Genomic DNA, 21,301 nt, shown 5'->3' on the forward strand with positions numbered 1-21,301 from the left:
GGCGGATTTTTATACATCTTCACCAATTTGTTATACTTCCTCAAAAGAAATTTATCGAAAGAAACAATGAAAAAATTTTTATGTTTCAACTAGAGTTTCATAATATTATCAAATTCTATATTTCTTCACCATTTTGATATACTTCGTCGAGAGAAATCTATCAATGAATAAAATAGGTAGTTATGGATTATTTTCTTATGTGATAAATCCCAATCTACCGTTAATAGCACCACCAGAACTAAACTAAACTAAACGAAGAACTTCCAGACCGTAATTTTGAACAAAGGGTAAACTTCAGCACATTTATAAATGAAGCAATAGAGTACGATCCAAATTTTTGTATAAAATAAAATTTTCCGATAAAGCTATTTTTCGCAGTAATGTAGCAGTTAATCGTCATAACATGCGTTATTATTCAACAGTCTATCCATTCTAGACACGAGAAGGGCAAAACCAAAACAATTGGCCACTTAATATGTGGTGTAAAATAAAACACTTTAAAGTTATTGGACCATAATTTCTTTCACATATTTAAACTTTTTACAGAATGAGTTACCTGAACTTCTTGCGATTTCAACAAGATGGAGCTCCTCTGCATTAACATCGAAAAGTTCGAAAATTTTATGATAATCATTACTTACAGAAATGGATCACCCCTAAATTTCTTTTTGTGGGGATATGTTAACGAACATCATTTATCTGAATCGCCCTACAAAACCAGAATAGATGAAAAAAAAAACAGTATATAACAGTTATTTAATATTATTTACTTTTCTGTCAATTTAAAATTTGCATTCATAATACTTCTATACACTTCACTTGCTGACATGAATGTGCAATTTAAAACAAAAACCGGTCACTTAACTTTCCAGAAAGTCATTCTAAAATGTTCCAGCTATAGTTCTTAACACATGACTCCTAAGATCACCAGGCATCCTTCAAATCTGGATTCATCGCTCTAAATAATTTACTTCCATTGGTTCGGAGATCATAATTGGAGCTCTTTGGCCCACGCTAGTCTGTTTTTCTTCGGAATGTTTGTCAGCAAGGACTTCTTTTTGTCTAAAAATACCGAATTAATAACGAATAATAATAAATTAATAAGCTTACATTCCAATTTTTAAATAATTGGGATAGCTCCACAGAGCTTGTCACAACAAGTTGCTCTTAAAACTTTTTCGAGGTTGTCTGATTCCATTGTTTTTTGTGATTTGTTCATATTGTTCTCATTAATAATCCGTTTAAGGCCGTTAAGTTGGAAAATTTATTAATAAAGCGGCAAACGTCCATTTCTGGATTTCTGACCCACAGATCCAGTTGTTTTGTGCAATTGACTATTACGAGCTGTATACCTCGATTTGTTAACACTGTTAGAGACGTGGGAAGCATTTCCTTATTTTACCAGAAGTAGCTTTCTCACGAACCATTTTAAATTGGTAACAACAACACCAATGCATTGAAAGTTGATTTAAAGGTTAAAATTGGCTTCTTGAGAACATAAAATGATATATTGCGCCAATTATGTATATTACCCTACAATTATCAGTTTCCCATAAACATTTAATAAAAATATATTTGAAATAAAATTTGTATTTGTACACATATAATTAACAAATATCATGTTTATTGGCGTTGGACCAACTTCACTGAGGCAGGGTTCGTAAAGTGAAGCATTTAATTCAACGTAATTTAAGAACATGGTTATTTTTGGTTATTTTTTGGTTAGCATTGATTACTTGATTAGAACAGTTCCCAACTCCAAATCCAACTCGACTCTCAAAGCTTTAAGATTATCTTTGATCCTATTGCTGAATTAAACACCGACGAACAAAAGGAACTGATGAAACGCCCTATGAAATATGCAGTAGCTTGAGAAATTCGGAAGCTGAATAGAAATGGGCGGACCAGGAAACAGCTTTGAATAAAATATGGAAGGGTTAAGCAATTTGTTATGCTAACGTTTGGATAAAACCTGTATATTTTTCTCACCTCCTGTATTAACTGATTTTTTTTATTCTAACGCGCCACAGATATCATACAAGGTAAACTCCGACCACCTCGAAATAGAAAAAACGGTCAACAAATTGTTAGATGGATTATGTGTCCTTGTACAAAAGCGAATCCCCTTGGAAAATTAAAAAGGAAATGTTCGTTGCTAAAACAAGCATAGAACGGAAAAAGCCTACCTATACCGCGGCCCTGTCAATTAATAAAACCGACCTTTGTTTACACGAGAACTTGGTAATTTTCTCCAGGAAATGTGATTTTATTTTGAGCTTGTGTTTGAGAAATAAGTTATAATGGATATCACAAATCTATGCATAATACATCTACATCATTTTATACAGGGTTCTCGATGCTTATATATTTGTATGATTCCTAAGCAGTGAACGGATTTCAACAAAAATGCTCGCACATAATTTTTCCTCGTGCATTTTTGCAGTAAACGGAAAACATAAAGGGTGGGTCAAGGTCTTCTTTTTAATGGAACACAATTTTGTTGAATCAATTTCCGAGTTCAGTGTCAAACTAAAATCAAAATATAAAACGGAAATTTAATTTTGAAAAATTAACAGGTACCAGTAAAGTTCTTAATTTGTCACAATTACATTTCTGTTGGTAAAGAAAGTGAATATGGCGCACCTAAATGAAACCGAGAGAACTGAAATTTTAATTTTTATTGGATATCGAGACAAAACGAGAACTGAGGAAGAAGTTTGTAATTTGCTTAACGCGAAATATCCAGAAAGACCCGTCCCAAGACCCACAGTCAGTAAAATTGAGAAAAAAATATAGAAAGGGCATACCAAAGAAATTATTTTATTAGGTGTTAAAAATGGCTACCATTGAATTCTTGGGAATACGATAATCTGTTTAATAGTATATTATGCAACAAGTGCGGTAAACGGCATTTGACTCACGAGTTTATTTGACGCGAGCGGAGCGAGTGTTTAACAAACGAGTGAGTTAAAAAGTTTACCGAACGTGTTGCATACTATACTTTTTCTACGACCGTTAGTTTTTGGGTATATTTTCATAAAACAACACGAATACATTCACTGACATGACCGTCAGAACTGCCAAACGTCAAAATTCAAAGCCTGGGAAATATCTCCGAAAACATCCGATTGCTCCCAAATCCGTGCGGTAAAATCCCGGAAATGTCCGAAGTGGCTCGGATTCATGGGAAACGAAACTGACGTGGTAAAGTGACGCTTCGCGCACGCTAGATCGGTGGGTAATTAGGTATTTTACAGACGGGACTAGAAAAAAGCCTTTCCCAAACATTACTTAGGATATTTTCATTAATTTGCCTTTTTTCTAATTCAAAATATTAATTTTTCCTAATTCCCTAAACACTTTTGATTTAAAATATTCAATATTCAGTATACACATGTTTTTCTACTACCGTCTGTAAAGTGCCCAATTACACAAAGATCTAGCATGCGAGAAGTGTCACTTTACCACGTTAGCTTCGTTTCCCACGGATCCGAGCCACTTCGGACATTTCCAGGATATTACCGCACGATGTCTCGACATGAATCAAAACGTTTACGTTTCCTTTGTTGATTTCGAAAAAGCCTTAGAAAGGATTCGTCATCAAAAACTTATAAAAACGTTACAAGACAAGAATATTGATAGTTGGGACATCAGAATTATAGCAAATCTCTAATGGATCCAAAGAGTGAGAGTTAAAATTGAAGATCAGCTCACAGATGCAGTAGAGATTCTGCGAGGCGTACGTCAGGGTTGTCTTCTTTCTACGCTGCTCTAAAATGTATATAGTATGTGAATAGCTTACGTTATGCTGATGACAACATTACAAATAGAGACAAGCTAAAATATTTCCAAACCTTTCTGCAAAAATTATATCGATTCTGATATGGATTAAACATAAACTTAAAAAAAGAAGACAATTTTTAATGGAATCATTGCTATACACAACACAACAATAGAAAGAGTAAGAAAATACAAATCCGTAGGAACATGCAACATTGAAGCAGTCTCATGATTTATAAAAATCAACAAAAAATCTTTGCAACAAAGACACAAATTTTGAATTAAGGATAAGAATGCTTTGATGTTGCGTTTTTCAACATTACTTTGAGAATCAGAAGCATGGTCACTTCAAAAGGCAGATATGGACAGTATAAGGGCTTTCGAAAGATGGTGTTATGGGCGAATGATAAGAATGTCATGGACTGACAGGGTTTCCAACTTAGAACTGCGACAAAGGTCTCAGAAACTGAAAGAAATAATGGACACTTCAATAAGAAAAAAGTTAGTTAGAATAATTTGCGATGCGATGATGCTACAAAATATTATGGAAGGAAAGTTCAAGGGCAGAAGGAGTCAAATATTAATAATATTAATAATAACTTTTTTTAAACCCATGCTTAAAAAAATAACAGCACTAGGCAGATAAGATACACATAAAAAACCAAAAAATAGTAAAATTTTAGCAAATAGAAGGAACATACATGTAACGAATCGTTTATAGTGTAAATTATTTAACGATCTTGCACTTGATGCGGATGATGTGGAAAATGTATTCCATAGTAATTAAGAGACTGATCCAATGCAATGCTTTAGCAATGTCATTTGTAAAGGATCTTCTAAAAATTCGAGAGGTGTGACGTGAAGGCTTAAGCAGGATTTTAAACGTCCATGCGATTATGTGTTTTGAGGTAGCAGCTGTGAGACAGGGGCCACAGACAACGTTACAGTGGTTGAAAGAAGATAAAACTATCGAACTATCGGACTTAACAATTTGTTTAAAATATTTTTAGAACCATATAAGTATTTTATTGGCTCAAAAATGTAAGGGAAGACATCAATGCAGCTATGCAGGGCAGCTGTTACAATGGCTCCTCTCAAGAAATACGAATCCGAATTAAGCCCGTCAGAAGCACATTTGCAGATTTGATGGGTAGAGAAAGTAAACAACGTGGAAGTGATTAGCTGCATGCATTAGAAAACAAAACTTGTAGATACAATTAACAGAAGAAAACCGATGTACATACTACAAATCAATATGCAGGTCAGAATCCAAGGACCGTAGGACGGAGTGGTTTGGATGCAGTAACCACGAAATGCAGCTGCGGTCTCAAAAAAAAAAGAATTGCCAACCTTCAAAACGGAAAAGAAGAAGAAAAAGAAGTCGGTGAAGGTGATAAACTAGAATGGCGCCAACGTGATCATAGAACAGTGAGGCAAATTTGATACTAGAAAAAAACTAGTAACAGAGATTGTTTTCTTTCTCATGTTCGTCTATACTCTCGTTGCTTGATTATTATTTAGATGTCAAACAATATTTTCTTTAAATATTATCCTCTGGAAAAAACGCATGTGAATTGCAAATATTTAAATATTTCTAACGTTTTAAAAAATATGTTTTTCAAAGATCATTAATATGTGTTTTCTCAGAAACGTTATTTGAGGGAGTATGTTTTGAGTCAAATGCGGTGGCGTACTCAGATTTTTTTGTCTATAATTTTCCTTTTTCTTAAGAATGCATAGCATGTTCTGATTTTATCTTGCAATCATAGTTGACTGTGGCCTATGCCATGTTTCGTGGTTTATGTGTATGATTTCTGTGGATGTAGCTGTCAATGTCAATTAAAGACTTCACCTTTAATCTGTATTGGATATTGTATTTTGTCATACATAGCTTTAGAGGCCAAACTTAAGCTTTCGGTGCACTTAGCAGTTTAAATTCATTTAGTAAGTAATTGCTGAACATAAACGCAGAGGCACTTTATTTCAGTACATATCAAAACTAATCAACAGTTTTTATTCTGCTACGAATTTATTGTATAGGTTAAATTTTATTATTTTGTCTTCTCATTTTTTTGTTCCGTTGCTTAAATTAAAGTAACTGTAAATTCGTCAAGACTCTTCAAAATATATGAAATATATATAAAAAATAAACAATCGTTATTTAGAAGGTAAATAATTATTTTTTTAAAAGATTAAAAACGTTGGTTATTGGTCTAGTTAGGGCCTTTAATAAGATTTATCCAAAGAAAAAAGAAGAATTATCAAAATTGAACCATAAACAAACATTCTACAGCGCTTAAGCAAAGTGACCGCAATATTTCGAGCTCCCTGTATTCAGAGAAATTAGCAGAGTTAGGTTTTAGGTAGTCCTGAATAAGAATCCGAAAGCCCGACTAGCCATTCTAGATATTTGATATAACAAAATAGCAACATAAATGTTGAATATTAATGTGCGCTTGAGAGATCTGTACAACAACAAAAATTATCAATATCAAACCGTAAAAAAAGATATTTCCTACAACCTATATTGAAACACGATAGAAATTGGTATAGCTGGGGTCTGAGAACTCCTGAAAAATGATTCGTTGATAAGTTATTCTTTAAAAAAATATCTAATAGTACTTTTCTCTTTTCTCTCTTTTGTTAAATAGTCTCAATTGGCCATGGCCGTACGTTGAAGCTATAAACAAAACAAGGTTTTAATGCATGTTTGAGAGATCTATCCAACAAAACGAAAATTACAAAATCGAACCATAAACAAAGATTTTACAAGGGTGTATTTATACATGAACCAAAAATGCATTATATCTCGGCCATTTTTTTAAGCCAGATACCAACAACCGTGCATGATTGAAAAGATCTTAATATGAACATTTTCTAAGGAAGTAGTCCACTATGGATTCATTTTTTAGGAAACTGAGACTCATAGAATAAATCTAAATACGCCAATGCATTTGATTCGAAAAATGTACCATAATACGGTTCGTATCCGAATCAGAGAAAGAGAGATTTATTATTTTTATTATTTATTATTATTTTCAAAATGGCTGAAAATTGGAAAAAGTCATATAACTTTCCTCTCTCATAACCACCCGCAGTCTCCCCTATCTATTTGCAAGTAATTACATTCTGTTTTGACTTAACATAGGCTAAAATGTCGCGCAATTCGAAAATCTGCTCGCTTCAAATCGACGTCTCGATAGATTGCGGCGAATCTTGGATGGAAATATACCTTTGTAGTCCCATTCTGAAATGCAAAATTTGAATGACGCAAGGCTATTTTGAAAGGCCTCCTTTTTACCAAATAACGTTACCTTTGTGCCGGAGATTTTTTCAGTCGAATGCTTTTGTGCAAGATTTTCCTGCGATTTAGAATTCACGCGTACACGTCAAACGGAAGATAAAGTTATTGTAGACGCTTTTATGTCGATTGCTCCGTCGAAAAATACGACCGATTGTTAATATAAGTCGTGCCTTTTTATCGTATTCGCTTCGACTTTCTCAATTTTTGGATCGTTCTCGAAAGCAGAAGCTATAAATTGTTTTCGCATTTCCATCTCTTTTTCTATAATATTTTTCACAGAAACTGTTACGTTTACAAGGTCGTTCAGACTTTTTGGCAATTAATTTCGGAAACATGTTTACAATAACACATAAAAACTCCCTGTATGATGTTATGTAAATAAAATTGCTTGTAATTTTTGGTCCTAATAGTTTTCACGTCTCTTGCACAGGCAACCAACTGTGTTGATGAAATCCTCAATTCTGACTGATTAAACAATTTCCTCATGTTCATTGGGTACTGATATTATCTATCTACTATTCGTGAAAGCGTGTTTTACTTTCAGTTAACCGAGCGTGTAATTTAGCAGAGATACTTCTAAATTTTTACATTTATTTATTATCTCTTTGTTGTTTAAGAGTCGCTTCCTTCTAAACTAAGTTTCGGAATATATTCAGTAATTTGGTCCATTCGAGAATAAATTACTTCATATATAATATAATACATTCATAAAATTGATGTTGGGATGCAAATATGGCAAGAAACTAAACAAACAATGTACAATAGCACAAATACACACAAGAGAATAAGAACACTCGCCTTAAAAACACTTAATCGATTTATTTGCATGCAGATTAAATATACTTACGAATTCAAACCGCCAAACGCTTTGCCAACTTCACTATGGCATTTTTGCAATCAGTTTTTGTAAAAGCAATATTCAAAAATATCTTTTTACATTCAAAAAGCAACTTTTCTCACAAAAATGGAATGCATTCTTGCTTATATGTTTACAATGATATTACTGATTATTTTGCCTCCATTCAGTATTAATTGATAATGATTTAATTGATGGTAATTACCGCAGAAATATCCTACTAGAAACAGCAATGCTGATTTCCTGACAACTTCCATAAACTAGCGATGCCAATTTCAAATGGTAAAGCATGCTAAAAGAAATTTTTAGAACCATGCTTAAAGGGTTCAAAACAGACTCAGTGATTAAGATACTGTTCGGTATTACAACGCAACATAGTAGGCGCGTGACCCGGCTTCGCGAGGGCATCGTAGGCCGCCGGCCCCTGGAATGCTTTGATCCGATGCCGGTCCAAACCGGTCAAAACAGTTTGAAACAGTTCGATGAGTCTCTCTGGCAAGAAGTTGCGAAAAAGAGCTAGAGTCAGCATTCATCTACCGGGCTATGTACTTAATTTAAAGAATGTTAGTCCTTTGTTTTCTTTAGAAAATGTAATTTTTTTTCATCAATTAAAAAAAATCGTTTATCAAGAAATTTGGGTATTGATTTATCGAGTGCAACAACGAGCGCACGGGTCACTCATCGGAATCGCAAACAGATACTTTTACATCTTTTGCATTTGCACTTCTCTCCACATGGGGGGGGTTTGAATATTTAGATCTAAACATAAATTCCGAGAAATCGGATGCAGTGTTATTCGACAAACCCGGCAAGATTTCTGAGAAATCTCATAACTAGTCAGGGAAGACTTATACTCGGAAGGGATCATGTTAATTACTTTAAATATTTAGGGACAATATTCGACTTTGGTCTTACATGGGACACAAAATTCCGGAAATGAATAAAAACAGAGAGAGGGATGAATAATGTCAGAGTTGCTTCGGAATGTTCCACAATATTGGTTCATATGCGGTTTATTGTTGAAATAATGACAGCGATAAACCAGGCAATAAGGTTTGCCGTGGGGTTGCCAAATCGTGTAACCCCGCGTTTAATATGAAAAAAACCATTTCAATGAACTTAATATTTGTTTTATTAAGACTACAAAACAATTACTAATCTCAAATTCTAGAAGCAAAAAATTATTTGTATTAATATTAGTGTTAGCAACCAAATATAAAGTTTAACGAAAAAACTTATAACTACTAACCCTTGAAAGGATTTCTGAATTATGCAAGTGCATTGCTAATCAGGTACTCTTGCAGCTTACGTATTTATTAGATGGGAAAATTTTGACGGTGTTCCCTAAATACCATCCATCTGGATAGTGTTGCCAAGCTGCTATATTTATTCGATATAATAAAAAAAAAGTGGTTATACAGGGTTCTAGGCGTCTAGGTCCATGGAATTGGCCACCGCGTTTGCCAGATATTACACCTTCGGGGCGCCATTAAAGAAAGTACGTATAAAACTCCAGTTGTAACAATAGAAGATTTGGAACCCCGTGTCAGATAGGCTTTTCAACAACTTCATCCAAACGAAATTCAAAGGGCAACAGCTTCCAATGTTGTGAAGCCGTTTAATAGTCTTTAACATTAGTTTTGTGTATAACAGTTTCTATATATCTTAAATTTTTGATGGCAGATATATTTCCTTTTAGTTTGACTATTACAATTACTCATTTGAAAATGCTAATAACCCCATATTGAGCTTATGTATGTCAAAGACAAATTTGTTTACAAAAAACAATACCATGGCCGGCCAGAACCTGCCATCCAGATGAAATGTGCTTACTTTAATTCGCTTTAATTGCAATGTTTTGGTTTTTTGCGCGAAAACCAGTAAAAATAGATATACCATAGTTTGGTACTTTTAAATGGCAAATTAATTGCTCATTTACATGCCAATATAAAATATTTTTATGTTCATGTTTCATGTAAAATCTCCATTCCGAGAAAATTTCGCAATGATTTCAAAATCTGCAATTATAAAATGCACAACTTTTAAGGGTAATATTTTATTTTATTATTCTAACAACGTAACAACGATAGCAGCATTATATGCCAAAATAGTTGTTGACACGTCAACATTATCATGAAAACAGTATCACTTACGACAGTAGCATATGTATCAGCAGATATTCTATAAAATAAAATAAAAATTTCTTAAAGTTAATACAAATATTATTAAAATTAAAAAAAAATGTCTAATCTCTTTGAGACCTTCAATAACCATGTTCGATATTAAATGTTGCGGCAAAGGAAGGCCCAATAAGTATATATTAGGGAGGGTATGTCTTAAAAGGAGATGGCTTCGAGCGAAAAAAAATTCTTCCACTTGTACGTTAGGTCGGTCCTCTTTATGAAGTACATATGATATTGCAGCCACACTGTCTACTATTCCCAAATTGACGCCTCATCATCAATATGATTTAAAACTAATATACGTCTTGAAGGGTCCAATTTAAAATTGCCTGTCGATCGACAATAATAATTGTAGGTACAGGTCCACGAGCAGTCATAAAATAAAAATAAAACACCAAAAATTGCGAGCAGAAAGTAGGATCTGGGAAATGATAATTGAATATTTGGCAATGATGGGTGAAAAATTCTATAAAGAACTATGGTTGCGCCAACTAACACTTTTGGTATCTATGACCCCATGTACTAAATACGTAAAGTGCAGGATTGGCGCTAATTACATAAAGCACCAAAGAATAATTTGCTCCATTATTGGCGTTAACAAAATTTCACCACCATTAGTTCAATGCTTGCCATTTGAAAAGACTGATTAAGACCTCTTATTGCTTTGTCCACTAACACGACATAAGGTTACTGATTAAGTTTTGATGCACATTGCAACATTGCTAATTTTAGAAATTTAACACCATTGGTTAACCAATAGCTTAATCAATCCGAATTACAAAAGAAAGTGACTTACCAGTGCAACTATTTTTTCTTACAGCGTTGCAAAAGCTTCTTGCTTCACTAAGTCACACGACAATTCACTATTTGTAAAATTATATGTTCCAAATCATCATCCAATAGGTCAAGGTTTAACCCATAATAGCTATTAGATAATATAGTGATAAAACTTCGGTAAAAATTTTTGCGCCGCAGGCAGGTGATGATTTTCCACCCATGCCTCGACATTTCACCCACTAACCTGCAGTTTGCGCCACCTTCTTCATAAACAACGAGTTCCTTACACTTAACTCGTTTTTCCGGAACATATAATGAGATCTAGGCATATTTTGATAAAAAACTGCGTAAAAACGCCGCAAGTTGCTTCATAAGTTCTTGCATTGTTGGCATATAGAGGGCCTCTAAATCTCTAATAGTTATATGGTTTAACCAGTCTAACTTTTGCTCTTAATTCGCTTAACCACGCCAGTTACAAAAATTTTGAGTTCATGATGTTAAATTGAACTGCAATCTTTAGATTATATTGTATGAAATTTCGATCAAACTGTAGTTGATAATCCCCAATAAACTCTGTGATTCACAATCACTTTATTTCTTGTGTCTGAATGAGCAAATTTTCTTAAATTTCGCTTACAACCAAAAAATTACTACAATGGGCATATCAAAATTGCTCGTATTGGTGTGTATTGGTATTGGTGGTAATCCGGGTGTTCATCCGTTCGTTGTTTGACCCTGGAGTAGGATCATTCGCCTGACGTTTCGCCAAAATATCACTTGGCACCCCCAGAGGCAGCGCGTCCATGTCACTCTTACGTGTCCGCACTTAAACTTCGAAGTGTTTTCGGAGCGCGAGCATTGAAGATGCCAAGTGAGATTTTGGCGAAACGTCTGCAGGATTCCAGTCGGATGTCGGATATATATATATATATATATATATATATATATATATATATATATATATATATATATATATATATATATATATATATATATATATATATATATATATATATATATATATATATATATATATATTTATATAAAACTAAAACTTACAATACTCTTATTTGAACATTCGTTTACTTCTCAATTTATTTATTTTTTAATGTTCTTTGGCGTTTCTTCCTTCCGTATACATTTTAAATTTGCAAAATAATCTATAACAATTTCAAAATTAAGGACATACCTAATTTCAAAACTGGCTACATAAGGCCCGGTCTCCTAAATAAAATGTATTATATCAAACATCGCTCTCATTTGTACATATTGGGCTGATGTTTTGTGTCGGTTTTTAATTGAGGCACTTGAAAATCCCTAGCTATAGTCACTTTATTAAAAAAAAAATATGTGAATCATAACCTAAAAATATCAAATAAAAGCAATAAACTTGGTTGTTGTATTCTGTCTTCGCGCCAAATTTCTGTATTAAAAATTCGCGATAATATCCGAATTCAAACGAAGCGACCTTCGATTCTGATCGATAGTACTGCCTTCTCATACAGTTTGATTTTATTCGTTACACAGATTTGAACTAACCAAAAATTCTAACTGTGGTAATTAAGTGCGAATCTATGTCCACAAACGTGCATTCTATTTGTTTAATATTTCTTATTCTAGTAATTTAATGTGTTCCATACCATTATTTGATGGTTTTCCGATTATTGAAGAAAATACAACTGTTGGATTATGTTATTAATTTATAGTGAGAAATTACCCACAGTTCGAAACAATACTTGAAATGGATACATTACAAAACTGCATCGGGTGAGTTATAAAATGTGCAGCTATGGAAGCAGCATATCTTGTTTATTGTTCAACCTGATAACCATCGAATACTATTGCTGCTTAATAATTAGTTGAAAAAAAAACAATACCACAGTCATCGGACCTCGAGATATCCAAACGCAAAGAATCATATCGTAATTAAGCAGACTGGGCAAAATAACAATTCAAAAACGTATTTTTAAAGTCGCTTAAGCTTCTTAAGGAATTTAATGCGGCACATCGTTCAAGCGAAAATTGAATTCGCAACAAATTGGCCCGCGAAATTAAGGGGGTGATAATTGCCGCAGAGAAATTAGGAATTTTTTATGGCGGTGCAAATTTAGATGGCTATAAAATTCGCGCCAGCGCTGTCGTTACCGCCAGTTTTAATTATTATCTTTACGATCGCAATTAATATGGTTGCATCCATTTACGTACAGAGCAATCAAGTGTACGCACCTACTTTTATACATTTATTGATTTTTAATATTAAGTAGTGTATTAAAAAAATTGCGGCAACGCAAATTGAAAGAGACAAAATGATTGAACAGAAGGAATATAATCCGAACTAGGAGACACAATAACCGATGCAATAAAAAATGTGCCCAAAAAAAGAAGAACACTCAGAGGAATAAAGAATACAAACCAACATAAAATAATATAGCCAAACAAAGAAATATCAAAAGTCAAAGAATACAAATAATCGAAAGAAATAGCATGAAAGTAACGAGAAGAAATTGTATAAATATTGATGGTGAGTGTCTGAGTCAATTCTGCTTTGCAGATGATTTAGTGCTCATATCGGATATTTTCTCAGGGCATAAAGGACATAACTTGGACAACAAGCCAGTAGAGGCGAGAAAGAAACAAATAGAAATAGGACCATGAAGTGAAATTAGAGACAGCCAAACAGCGGAACTGATTAGAAGAAAACCATTGGGATATGAGGCATTTTCAAGGTTGACATACCTATCGTCCTTAAAAGGAAAGCTTTCAATCAGTGCGCCTTGTCCGTTCTATCTTATGGAGCGGAAACACTAACACTCACACAAGCCTCAAGAATGAAACTGCGAAGAACGTAACGGAAAATAGAAATATCAGTGGTTGGACTAAATCTAACTTTGTTATAGAAGTGGAAGATATAATAAAATATATAATAAAACCTAAGAGCAAAGTGGGCCGGGACCCGATGCGAGGCTACAAGACGGCGAGAAGAATACTAGAGTGGAGACCTCGAATGAATAAAAGAGGTACAGGGAAACCAGATGGACCGATGATCTTTAAAAAAAAGTACAGCCAATAGCACAGAATAGGGGACAAGAGAAGAAGGCTGCTGATGATATAAATATATTTATTGTTAAGGAGGCTAAGAATTTAATAGTCGTGTTCAACAAATATCTTTCTTTCTAGCCACACATCAATAATTTCTTCCTGTAATACTATTTACAAATCTTCCGGATTCCTCTTTCGTCGGTTGCTGACTGAAACTAGTAAGCATTCTACTCTGTACCTGCTTATATACTATTTGAGGGAGACGGAGTTAAAGAAAAGACATGAACGTTATGTCGGACGGCTGATTCTCATATTGGTGGAGATTTCGAAGGATTTTCGGATTTTTCATTGGTAGAAGAATTGATTTGATGTTCGACAACTGCTAATGAGTTTATCTTAATCTTAAGGCTCTTTCATGTTCTTTTAGCCTAGTTAACATTTTTCATCCTGTCTCTTTTTGCCACATATGCATGGAATGTTACAAACTTCTGGTGTCTCAAAAAGAATTTTGTCTTTGACCGATCGAAGGCGTTATATTTTTTTAGAATTTTTGATATGTGGTCGGTACTGTTTTGAGGTTCAGGAAGGATCAAGGTGGCAGATGTTGCTTTGAGACTGATTTTCTTTTGGAGTATTGTTGAAGTGTATTTTGTAATAGAACACTTAAGGGAAACAACAACCGACGCAGGAGGAATCCAAAATTGTTGGTAATTTCTGCCTGCTAAAACTAAATACGATAGCCTTGTTTTGTCTTTGATTCCGCGGATATAGTTAAGGGAGGTCCAGCCCATGCCATTCAGAAAGTTCAAATCTGTTATATGCGTCTATCTCACAAGAAGAACCATTTTAAAACCATTTGGTGCAAACCGATGTACGAACATTGCTAATATCTTAAATTTACCTCGTAAAGAATCTGACCCATTACTAAGCAACATAGGTATTTAAACACAATTTTATATTAGTTTTGGTTGGTGTAATTAGACTCGCCACTCCAACTACTTTTTCTTTCAGCACCGCACAAGATTTTTGCTTTTAATAAAATTATTAAGAACTAATCAATCACTCAGCCTGGCCTTTTTTAAAAATTTCATTTTACAAGTTCTTATATGAAGTAATGGGATTCATCTGGACCAACATTCTGTGATCTTCGCTAGTAAGATAACTCACTAGAAAATTCACTGTTTTTCAAAAAGCCTACATTAAAGCGTTATGCACAAATTATTCGTCAAATCACAGTTCCATTATTTAGTTGTTCCGTAGTCCTATCGAATAATATTTGCAGCTTAACGTGTGGTCATGATTTTTTTACGCCATCTACGAAAACTTCCCATTCATTCTAGAAATAATCTATAATTAATTCACAAACACTTTTATTGCTGTGCCTCATCATACATATTCGCAATCAAAAAGCAACTTAAACAATAATAGATTGCGGAAAGTGTTGCTTTAAGACGAAATAATCTTTTCTCATGACAATACATTTTAGTACTTACAACCTGCCCACAAACTTATTTCTTAAGGTATTACTTAAATGTTAAATTCTCTTTTTGTTAATATCTTTTTCTCTCTTTTCATGTAAACTGCGCTAGCAATTGTAAACTTACTCACAATAATATAATATATTCCTTTTTTTTAGTATACCGTATAAGTGTTGTGTAAGAATAGTCAGCATTCCTAGAATATTAAACTCCATCTGTACATGTAATTGTTCCTTATATATTGTGTACCGAACTTGATTTAATAAGGAGCTTTGTTATTATAATTATTATTCCGTATATTGTGAATAATGGATTGAACATATTAATGGGAATCGAAAATTCCCAGAGAATCCTGATTGGCCGACCAAAGCCCCAAATATTTGTGATCTGTTAGAAACATTTATTTTGCAGATAATAAAATTTGATAAACTTATCAACCGAGATATCAACCGTTGTTATATATTGTCCCAAAAATTCGGAGTTATAGAGTTTAGAGTTATCAGAGTTGAATATATTGCTGGAAATTCCGTTTGAAGCCTATTTAGGTCACGTACAGAATTGGTCTCCGATAAAGGTTTTATTACAAAAAGCGCTTCTAACAGATATCTAAATTTTCGTGGCATTTTTCCTGTTTTTCTGCAAGTTTTAAATTAAATTTAAGGATCGCAAAATGAAAACTTTGTTACAAAAGACGTTTTGGGATGATGTCTGGCGTCATCTTCAAGTATAACCACAATTTGGATGAGTAAGTTGTTATTTTTGAGTATGTGACTAACCAAAACTAAGTAAATATGGTACAGAACGTAGCTTTATTAGTAAATTGACAAATATTTTTGAAGAAAAGAAATTTTTAAACTTTAAACATTACTCTTTTCATACATTAGCATGTAATTAACACCTCTTTTTCTTCTAGATAATTAATTTGTCGTTGCCTATATTACTGAACAGTAACAGTAACGGTAACAGATTACACAATTTGAGAAAATTATAAATTTGTAAAAACTCGTTTTTCACATATTTACCAATACACTCTTCATAACATACGAAACTGTTGAAGCTATTGGAAAATTCGTATTAGCAAACATTAACAAACCATGTGATATTTTGTCACATTTGATGTTGAATACTACAAGTATACACCACCTATCGCCATTATGATGGACAGTTTTGGTAGAACTCATTTAAATAAGTATAACGCATAAAATAAACACAATTAATAAAATAAAATTTAGGTAGGGTAATCAAAATAATGCATTCCAATGAAAGACGCACTGAAGTCATCAAGTATCTATGCAAAACGACTGCATTGATTACATTGCAAAATTCTTTATTTTTACCAAGTGGTTTACCTTGGTTTGGATCAATTCATGGATTGTGTTTATTATTTCTTTCCTTTTCTTGAAGGTTCCTTAATTCCCGTTGATAGGCCTTCTTGAAACCTTGATAAGCACTGATACTATTTTTGTTTTTTTTTTGGTGTTATATAGCCGCCATTATCCACGTCTCATCAAGATAAAAGTAAAATTGCTTTATGATTATGCTTTTCACGGGCAAAATCCATATCCATATTTTTTTAAGTGGCTCAAAAAGGTTTCCTAGCTATCAAATCTTATCTAGGGTAGATATTTCTTTTCTGACGTCAAAGAGGGAACTTCTCTTTCCAACTTCAGTCCTTCGGTCGACAGTTTCTGGTACAGTAAAATTCGAGTAATCGCATGAGACCATATAATTTTCTGAAAACTTGTAATAGTAAATCAAGAAGAAGTTTTAGATCATTTACTTGCACCCTCTATTTTATGACGTTTTTGGATTTAGTGGTAAAAATGATAGTAGGTAACTATTTGACTTGCAAATGAAACATATACGCACCAGACTTAGATTTAATTAATTTTCGTGATTTTCGAGTCTAGAGTTGTATAGGGTTGAAATTGGTAAATATGTAATATAATATGGAATTATTTGATTTTTCTCAATTTGTACGCATTCCATTTAAGAAATAATGTAGCACACTGAGTATTGCATTCCTCCAAAAAAATCTATATTAAAAAGTTTATCTAAGAGAAAAAACAATGACAATATCGTAAACTTAAACAAATAGTTTTATTATGAATTATTCAAGGAAGGGCAAATATGCAGAAAGTGATGAAATTAAAATACCCCGTACAATATTTTAAAGATAGGAATTTTACAATTGGTTTTCTATATTTCCACCATTTTCTGCAATGCCTTGCCTCCATACTTCGGATTACGTCTCGTCCAGCACCAGAGTTATATTGTAATGCTGACGTAGACCTGGATCATTTATTACAGATTGAACATAATAAGATGAACACTGTCTTGCTGAATAAAGCTTGATAACTACAGGTTTCGAGACAAGCATATAGGTTACCTTATGTGAGTCACCCGGTACATTTAAAATAATTTCTTTTTTAATTTCCGATAGTGCGGAATTATTGGAACATATTTTCACTGATGTAAATGTCGCCATTTGTTATTTGTAATACTGTGAACACAACAGCTTAACTGTAAATGTTGATGTCTTAAACTAAACAAATGTACAGGCCGAGTCAACGATAGAGTAAATTTCATTATCTCATTGGTTTCAAAAGTTATGAGAAGATGGTAAATGAAAAAGTTGTAAAGATTGTTAAGATGCACAATTTTAAATTAATTTTAAGTATAGAGGCTGGCTCAAAACTGTGTCACGAATATAACACACATTCTTTTATATTTTTAAATTTTATGTTGTAGTGAATATGTTTTAATGTTTTCCAATACTTTAATTTTTCTAAAAAAATGTTTTCACTCTTGCAAAAATAAAATAGCGCCAATATTTTTAAAGGTAAATGACACGCATATTTGCTATTAGCGTTACTTGAAGATGACATAACAGATATATGCGGAATTTGAATTAAATGCTACAGGGTGTTCAGAAAAAAGGAATACATTTGGATCATTAGTTGCCATGACAATATGACATTGTTATGGCATTGTATATACTAGACAATCTCTTCAGTGTTTAATGGAACGATTTGGTGTTAGTGGTAGTATTGAATATGAACACGAAAAATGGTAAACCAGAATACTACCAATGAGGCAAAAGAATTGGAAATTTTACTTCCAGCAGCCGTCAAGTAGATGACTTATGTGATACGTCCTAGAAAACACATGGCTTCCATTGAACAAAGGTAAACGTCTGTACCGTTATGAATGAAATTTTTGTATAAAATAAAGTTTTTCGCAGTAATGATGCAGTTAATCGTCATAACATGCATTATTATTGAAAGGTTGACAACTCTAGCTACGGAAAGTGCAAAAGCAAAATCACTTAATGTGTGGTGTGGAATAAAACACCTTATTGGACTATATTGTTTTCGCGAACCACTTTGTTGTAGAATGATTTCCTTAACTTAAAATGCGATTTCAGCATTGCCATCGAAAAATTCGAGAATTTATAAATAATCATTACCCACAGGAACAGAAGGCCCCCTCGATCATGTGACTTAATAGCACTACATTTTTCTTGCGGGGATATGTTAAAGATCGTGTTTATATGAATCGCCCTATAACACCACATATGGAAAATAAGATTCGGGACGCGCGCAGGAGGATAACACTGTTTATGCTAAGGAACGTCCAAGAAAATAGAAAAAGATTAAAACATGTGTATCCAACTCTCATTATGTCATAATAATAATTAAAAATGATATAAGTTAATTTGTAGTAATAGTTATTTAATATTATTTCATTTTTCTGCGAATTAAAAATTTGCTGGTGATTTTCACCAACATAATAACTGTCTGTTGTTTTATCTACTGCTCCAACAAAGTTATTTCTCCTGTTCATTTTTTTATCTTAACAGATCCCTGTTGGCTAATAGTTTTTGTCATGTTCAACCATTATTATAGCAATAGCCTTAGACAGAAAAATGGGTAAATATTGGAAAAGTTAAAATAAATCGCAGTTTTGAAAATAGCTATAGCTGAATAAAAGTTGTACGTTTTTGTAACACCTTTCAGAAAAAAATGAAGAAGTGAAAAGAAGAATAAAAATGTCGCAAACATTATTATTATTAATAAAATCAATTAATTTTAAAATAGGGAGTTTCATTTAAAAAATGTTTGTTTTATTCGTCGCGCCTTCTCAGCGTCCCTGTATACTTTAAAATAATTTTATTTATTATAATTTATTATTTTAATTTGAGCAACCGTAATAATATATTATGCAACAAGTGCGGTAAAAGGCATTTGACTCACAAGTTTATTTGTCAAGAGCGAAGCGCAGCGGAGCGAGTTTTTAATAAACGAGTGAGTTAAAAAGTTTACCGAACGTGTTGCATACTATACTTTTTCTACGACCGTTAGTTTTTGGGTACATTTTCGCAAAACAACACGAATACATTCACTGACATGACCGTCACAATTGACAAACGTCAAAATTCAAAGCGTTGGAAATATCTCCGAAAACATCCGATTGCTCCCAAATCCGTGCGATAAAATCCCGGTAATGTCCGAAGTGGCTCGAAATCATGGGAAATGAAGTTGACGTGGCAAAGTGACGCTTCCCGCACGCTAGATCGATGGGATATTAGCTATTTTACAGACGGGAGTAGAAAAATATGTTTTAATTGATCCGTCATTAAAGTGTCATTCATTTCCCTTTATACCCTCATAAATATATCAAGTTAGATGGCAGGTGTTCAAAATTAAAACGAAACCTATCTAGAATAGGGATCAAAAACAAGGGAAGAATTTCACATTTTAATTTTTTACGCTTTTCTGCAAAAGCCTATAACCGATGTCGAACATCTGTTAAAATTCTACCATTTTTATGTCAACCAAAACTGGAATTTCCATCCGAAAAAATACCTTCAAGAAACGTCAGTTTTGAACTTGATTAGTTTAAAAACAAACAATCACGATCTAAAGTTTAGTGAAACTTGATTTCCATTTGCCAATTTTGACGATGCTTATACCAAAATTAGCTGTAACCTAATGTCCAACAAAAAAATATTTACGTACGTACCGTTAAAACCGCGGCTGTACGCAAAGGCTACGGCGACCTCACCACGGTCCAAATTGAAGCGTTGCGAAAAATTTTCGGCGGGAAATTCGACTACGAACTGCGGGGGGGATGTTTCCCGCGACGCGCTTCGTGGAAAACTCGCGTGAAAACGAATTTCAATGCCATGCTTAGCGTCGGTTCCCCGCCATCCCTTCCTTCCCTCTTGGCGGCAACTTCTGCACGTTTTGAGGGCGCATCCAGTTGCGTTTTCGCAGACGTACCTTTGTTTATTATTATCGTGACGTTAACATTGCTCGGAAACTTGACGAGGACAAAGAATAAAGTTGATGTAACCAGGCGGCCAACAGTAGAAGGATTATTGTTCCAGTTTTGCACTGACAGTAAATTATATGGCGTTAATAATAATTATAATATAATAATATTAGTAAAAAAAATAATTACAAAAAAAATATGTCCATGCATATACATATATTTATACTGCTATCATTGTCACGTACTTTTATATCATTGTTTATTGCGTCCATGGCATCGTTGTTTCCGATTATCAGACGCAATAAAATCAAACAGATAGAGATTACTTCTTTTGATCTAGTTTTTAAATATACTAGTTCCATCTAAAGGGATTCTAAAGATATTTATGGATTTTTAGTTGGGCCAGGACGCAATAGTATATCCAATTCATATATACTCTATACAATTTTTAATTTTCGCAAGTTATTGCTTCTTAGATCTGGCAAAATCATAGTCTATTTCTAGATGAGTATTTAAAGATAAAAGATAAAAGCGGGTTTTCATCCATATGCCTCAGAATAGAGTTGTTCCTATACGAAACTTAAATTTCATTTCAGTTCAGTGTGTT

At 33.4% G+C, this 21,301-nt stretch overlaps 1 protein-coding gene across 1 annotated transcript in view; it reads right to left on the reverse strand.

Annotated features, from left to right (window-relative positions):
• The window catches only part of LOC132704695 (uncharacterized), a 338,277-nt gene extending 317,706 nt beyond the window's left edge, over positions 1 to 20,571 (reverse strand). The window contains exon 1 of the mRNA XM_060674871.1: positions 20,443 to 20,571. The gene's annotated coding sequence lies outside the window, so the exon portion shown is untranslated. The remainder of the gene's footprint in view (positions 1 to 20,442) is intronic.
• Between the last annotated feature and the right edge of the window lie 730 nt (positions 20,572 to 21,301).

Source organism: Cylas formicarius, unplaced genomic scaffold (genome assembly GCF_029955315.1).
Source record: "Cylas formicarius isolate icCylForm1 unplaced genomic scaffold, icCylForm1.1 PGA_scaffold_7__23_contigs__length_41026272, whole genome shotgun sequence".
NCBI lineage: Eukaryota > Metazoa > Arthropoda > Insecta > Coleoptera > Brentidae > Cylas > Cylas formicarius.